Source organism: Nycticebus coucang, chromosome 3 (genome assembly GCF_027406575.1).
Source record: "Nycticebus coucang isolate mNycCou1 chromosome 3, mNycCou1.pri, whole genome shotgun sequence".
Lineage (NCBI taxonomy): Eukaryota > Metazoa > Chordata > Mammalia > Primates > Lorisidae > Nycticebus > Nycticebus coucang.
In genome coordinates, this window is record NC_069782.1 from 9537364 (window position 1) to 9543967 (window position 6604).

Here is a 6604-nt window from a genome sequence, read left to right on the forward strand (position 1 = left end):
ACCTTTAGAAAGTGGAGTCCACCCATGGTGGTGGTGGGCTGTGCAGACTGGAGGAACTTACCTAGAAATTCCCACCCCTGTCCGCCCACCTGACTGGATAGAACCCTCCCCTTGCCCCTAAATCCCCAGCATCTCAGCTCCCCAGGGCACAAGAAGACGATCTGGCTGCTCCACCAAGACATGGAAGCTAGCAGGGAGCTGGAAAGCCCAGCAGGGCTGTCTGGTGGATGGTCACAGTAACTTGCCACGCACAGCTGCAATTTTCCAGCCACCCCACCCCCCACCCCAGGCATCTCTCCTCCCTGTGTGCCAGCTCAAGCAGGCACTACAGAATCCATGGGCCTTTAGGGGCCCGCTTGGCCTTCCCTGGCTTTTTTTTTTTGAGACAGAGTCTCACTATGTCACCCTTGGTAGAGTGCTGTGGCGTCACAGCTCACAGCCACCTCAAACTCTTGGGCTTAAGCGATTCTCTTGCCTCAGCCTCCCAAGTAGCTGGGACTACAGGCACCTGCCACAATGCCTGGCTATTTTTTTTTTGTTGTTGTTGTTGTAGTTGTCATTGTTGTTCAGCAGGCCCAGGCCAGGATCGAACCCTCCAGCCACAGTGTATGTGGCCAGTGCCCTAACCACTGAGCTATGGGCGCTTCCCTGGGTCTTTGAAATGGCATGCTTCAGACACCTCCCCCCTCCACCCAAGTGACAACCTGACAACCACCCTGGAGGTTTACCCTGCTCTGTGGGTCTCCTCCTGTGCTCAGCCAGTCACTCCACACGCACATCTCTGTCTCCACCATGACCACACCCTCCCGCCCCCACCGTGGAAACTCCCCGTGCAGCTGTCTCATTCACTGCTCTGTCCCCAGCACCTAGGAGAGTACCTGGTTTATAGTGAGCACTCAGCAAAGCCTGTCGAATGGGTAAGCAAGATGACCTGGCACTGGAGGAATCAAGTGTGCCTGTCCCTGGTCACAGCTTGCCCTGCTGATTATCACACATGCTGGAGTGAAGGGTGGGGGGTGGCTGGAAAATTGCAGACTCTGAGGGCATCACTCACCACAGGAAAGAGATTGAGAGACTCCAACTTCTCAGCCCCAGGCTCAGCGCAGCCTTTTCCTTGACTGGGAGAGCTCCTGGGAGGTTGGGATCATGTCGAATCCCCCTTCTAGATCCATGCAGCCATCTTCTCTCCCCACATCTGGCTTCTCCTCCTACCCACATCTTTTCATTGGTCCATCCATCAATCTATGTGTCCCATTCATCCGTCTGCTCATCTGCCTGTCTACTTATCCATCCACGCACCTTCCCACCCTTCTTCCCCATCACCATTTATCACCCTGACCACATCCCAGGCTCTGACTCGCTGCCTCCTTCTATTGACCTCTGCAGAGTTTGGTGCCATAGTGGACAAAGGTTTAGCAACAGGACACACCAGGTCCCTGCCCCGTAGAATGTGCTGGGTAATATTCCTTCTTTTTTTTTTGTAGAGACAAGAGTCTCACTTTATGGCCCTCGGTAGAGTGCCGTGGCCTCACACAGCTCACAGCAACCTCCAACTCCTGGGCTTCAGCAATTCTCTTGCCTCAGCCTCCCGAGTAGCTGGGACTACAGGCGCCCACCACAACACCCGGCTATTTTTTTTGGTTGCAGTTCAGCCGGGGCCGGGCCTGAACCCGCCACCCTCGGTATATGGGGCCGGCGCCCCACCAACTGAGCCACAGGCGCCGCCCCCTATTCCTTCTTTTTCTATATTTTGGAAGAGGTTTAGTAATATAGGTACTAGTTCTTTAAAGGTTTGGTAGAATTCTGACGTAAAGCCATCTGGTCCTGGGCTTTTCTTTTTAGGGAGATTTTGTATAGTTGATGCTATTTCAGAACTTGATACAGGCCTGTTCAACATTTCCACTTCGTTCTGGCTAAGTCTTGGTAGGTGGCGTACTTCCAGGTATTGGTCGATTTCTTTCAGATTTTCATATTTCTGAGAGTAAAGTTTCTTGTAGTATTTGTTAAGGATTTTTTTTTTTTTTTTTGTAGAGACAGAGTCTCACTGTACCACCCTCAGTAGAGTGCCGTGGCCTCACACAGCTCACAGCAACCTCCAACTCCTGGGCTCAAGCGATTCTCTTGTCTCAGCCTCCCGAGCAGCTGGGACTACAGGCGCCCGCCACAACGCCCGGCTATTTTTTGGTTGCAGTTCGGCCGGGGCCGGGTTTGAACCCGCCACCCTTGGTATATGGGGCCGGCGCCCTACTGACTGAGCCACAGGTGCCGCCCTTGTTAAGGATTTTTTAAATTTCTGAAGGGTCTGTTGTTATTTCATCATTACCATTTCTGATTGATGAAATTAGAGATTTTACTCTTTTTTTCCTGGTTAAGTTGGCCAAAGGTTTATCTATTTTATTGATCTTTTCAAAAAACCAACTTTTGGATTTATTGATCGGTTGTATAATTCTTTTGTTTTCAATTTCATTTAATTCGCAGCTGCAGGAATTTTAAAACATTTTCAGTGCAGTTGAAGAAGTTCTTGGCTTTTTTGTTTTGGGGGGTCTGGGTGGGGGTCAGAGTGTCACTCTATTGCCTAGACTAGAGTGCAGTGGCATCAGAGCTCACAGTAACATCAACATCCTGGGCTCAAGTGGTCCTCCTGCCTTAGCCTCCTGAGTAGCTGGGACTACAGGCACTCGCCACAAAGCCCGGCTAGTTTTTCTATTTTTAGTAGAAATGGGGTCTCGCTCTTGCTCAGGCTGGTCTCAAACGCCTGGCCTCAAGTGATCCTCCTGCCTCGCCTTCCAAAGTGCTGGGGTTACAGGCATGAGCCACTGCACCTGGCCTAATTCCTCATTCTTTTCAGTCTCTTCAGAGGCAGTGAATTCTCATTGAAGCTTTGCCTTCAATGGAATTTTCATTCAAGGTGATTCCGGGTGGCAGATCTGACATCCTATTTCCCCTTGCATGTCGTAGGCTTCCAGATCTAATCCCTTCCCTTGTGCTGAATTTTTACTGACATGAGCCCCAAGCAGTGCAGATAACCAATTTCAGCTTCTCTGAGTCTCCTCCAGCATCCATTGCCTGCAACCTCTCCTGGCACCAATGTCTATATAAGGCAACATTCTTTGTTGCAGGCAACAAAACCCAGCTCTTGTTAACCTAAGAAGAAAAGGATGTTCAAAGAATGGATATTCAAAGAATGTTGGGTGACTCATGAATCGCAAGCAGGCTGGAGGCTGAATGTGTGGGGGGCAACAAGGTCAATACTTTCAGGTGTAGCTCTGAGGGCCTCACTCCAAACACCTGCTGGAGCCCACAGTTCCTACGACCAGCACCTCTCAGCTGAACACCAAGGACTGGGCACCTTTGTCCCAGGGCCTGAGCCAGGGAGATGCTCTGTTTCTTGGCAGCACTAGCTTTTTTGTTAAATCTTGAGCTGGAGCATCTGATTGTTGAACCTCTCAGGCCTCAGCTGTGTGGAAGTCTGAGAAAGTGAATAGTGGATATTGTTAGTGTCTATAAAGGGGGATGGTCTATGGAGGTCTGAGGCCCACAAGGTGGGGTTCAGAGAGTGGGTGATCAAACAATGGGACAAAAGTAAAATGTCCACTTCATTCTGTACCGCGTCTTTCATCTCTTTCAGACCAGCACAGGATGAGTCTGCCTACCCAAATATCCGTTCCTTCCGATTTATCACGCCTACTTGGTGATGAACTTGAGGATAGGGGAGTCTATCACTCTTTTACCAACAATCGGATCCCCAGATCCTTGTGCAGTTGTGGGCACATCACAGGCACACAGCACACATTGGGTGACAATCCTATGGGGTCAGGATGAAGGTGAGGTACAAAGGTTAAGGGGCATCAAGAAAGCAGCACGGATGTACACTCAGAAGAATTGAAGGCAGCATTATTTGCACGGGCCAGAAGGCGGAAGCAACCCAAGTGCCCGTGGCAGATGAACGGATGAGCGCAACGTGGCATGGATATGTATTTGTGTTTCTATGGAATATCATTCAGCTTCAAAGAAGAAGGAAATGTTGGCACATGCTACAATATGGATGAGGCTTGAGGGCATTGTGTAAAGGGAAATTGACCAACTAGGAGGATAAATAGTCTGATTCCTCTCACATGGGGTCCCTAGAGCGCGCAAATTCATAGACACAGAAAGTAGATGGTGCTTGCCAGAGGCTGGGGGAAGGAGAACAGGGAGTCAGTGTTTAATGGGCACAGAGAGCTTCGGTTTTGCAAAGTGGAAAGATTTCTAGAATTAGCTGGGCATTTTGGCATAAGCCTGTAGTCCTAGCTACTCAGGAGGCTAAGACTGGAGGATCACTTGAGCCCAGAAGTTTGAGGTTGCTGTGAGCTAGGCTGATGCCACAGCACTCTAGCTGGGGTGACAGTGAGACTCTATGTCAAAAAAAAAAAAAAGAAAGAAAGGAAAGATTTCCAGAAATGGATGGTGGTGATGATTGTATAACACTGTAAATGTACTTAACGCCACCGAATTGTACACTTAAAAATAATGAAGATGGCAAATATATAAAAACGTTATGTGTATTTTAACACACACACACAAAAAAAATTGAGCAAGAAAAAAAAGCCTTGCAGCTACAGCTCTCCTGGCCAGATGTGAGCTTTTCCTCAAAATGTTCTACCTAAGATTTCTTTAAACACAGAGGAGCTGGGTGGCAAAATCTCTCTTTGATGCCAATGTCTGTGGCAGTCGCCAATCTGTGGCTCACCCCCCAGGCCTGGCTTGGAGCCCAGTGCCTACAGATGTGGGATGGAAGAAGGACAAGCTGCAGGGGCTCAGCCTGCTCTGGCCAAGGCTCCCAAGTGCACAGCAGTCACATTAAGCTCTGTAGACACACACCTGCCCCTTTCCAGACGCTGGTGCTGTCACCTGTCAGTACACCGGGGCACTCAGGTACCCTGACCCTGCACACTTATAGCCAACAGAGGGCAGATACCCGTGAGGTTGATGGTAAGCAGGACCTGGCTGTGTCTTGTGGGATGGTCCCTGCTTTCCCGGCATTTGAGACCCTCCAATGACATGGCAGTTGGCAGAGTGGTGAAGAGAACACAGGTTTGGATTTAGGTGCCAGCTCTGCTGTCCACTAGCTTTGTCTCCTCGTCTACTAAATTGGTGTAAAATCACCCCAGCTTTGTAAGGTTGTATGAGGATTAAATGAAGGGACTGGAAACTGCTCAATGTCACATCTAGGGAATCAGACCCTGCCCCCTTCTTGCTAAATGGCACATGATCGGCTTATGCAGCCAGTGCCAACAGGTGAATGTGATTGGTCTAACCCAGTCATAGACATCTGATTCCTCTGAACTACCAGTTGGTCTCAGTGTGGTCATGTTAACCTCATACTGGCTAATGAGATATGAGAGGAAGTGGAGGGATGGTAACAGTGGGGGCTTGTTCTTAGTGAAAAGAGACTTCTAGGGAGACAGCCCTTTCCTCTTCTCCCTTCTTTCTGCTTTGAATGCAGATGTGATACCTGGAGTGTCAGCAGCCATTTTGTAGTAATGAGGTAATAAGCATGCCAAAGAGATCAAGGGAAGGACTCCAGCTCTTGACATATTTTAGCTAATTGTTACTACTTCCTGATTTCTTGTTATGGAAGAAAAATGAATGTTGCATGACCCAAGACGTGAACAAGCAGCAGCTTTGCTGTAGGTGTAAACTCGCTCCTGTAATTATTAAGTCAAGAAACAGACTATACACTGTGGGATGGCATATAGCAAAGTTCTTTATTCCAAGTTTAAGTTTTATACTCTTCCAGTCATGTACACACCTAATCCATTATCTATTAGCTGAATTTTAACTTGAAAGGAAATATTTATCATATCAATGTAACCACTAGTGTAGTAAATCCCTTCCTCTAAACAGTGACTAGTTTCCGAGCAGGGCACAAAGACGAAAGCAGCTATAGGAGAACAGAGTTAATAGAAGAATATCTTCAAGCATTCACTCAGTTTACTCAGTATGAAATAACGACTGTGACCTTCCTTCAGGGCAGAGCACCTATAGACCTCTGACAATATGTTGTTAACATATGTCAACCCTCTGGCCCGTATCTCTGAGGAAGGGCGGCATGCCCTTGGATCTCAGGCTTCACGGGGTGTACTGCTTCAGAGAAAAGGCCTAAGGAATTTTACAATTCCAAAAAAGCCTAACTCTGCGAGTAACCCAGGGGGGTCCAAGCCTCTTAAGCCTCTGGAAGAAAAGCATGTCATTTTAAACTCACACTGAATTTACTTTGTGTGTTTGATGTAGGATAAGTTTATTTCTAAATATTATCCTACAAATGAATCCCTGTTTTCTTCCCTAAGCCACCATAGTTTGGATTTTTCTTTTACCTGCAAGTGAATACATTCCTATAGAATACATTGGCATATAGCCCAATAAATGCCAAATTTTATCTGACCTCATATTACTTTCCACCCCGGGCAGCTCTCTGAGCTTCCCATCATCTATAAGTTGGAGGTAGAGACACATGTCTCCCCAGACTATTGTGAGGACTAAATGAGTCACAAGCTGTGAAATTACTCTGAAGACTGTGAAGGCTTTAGCTGGGAAGGACAGTTGTTGTGGGCCTCTCTCTTGG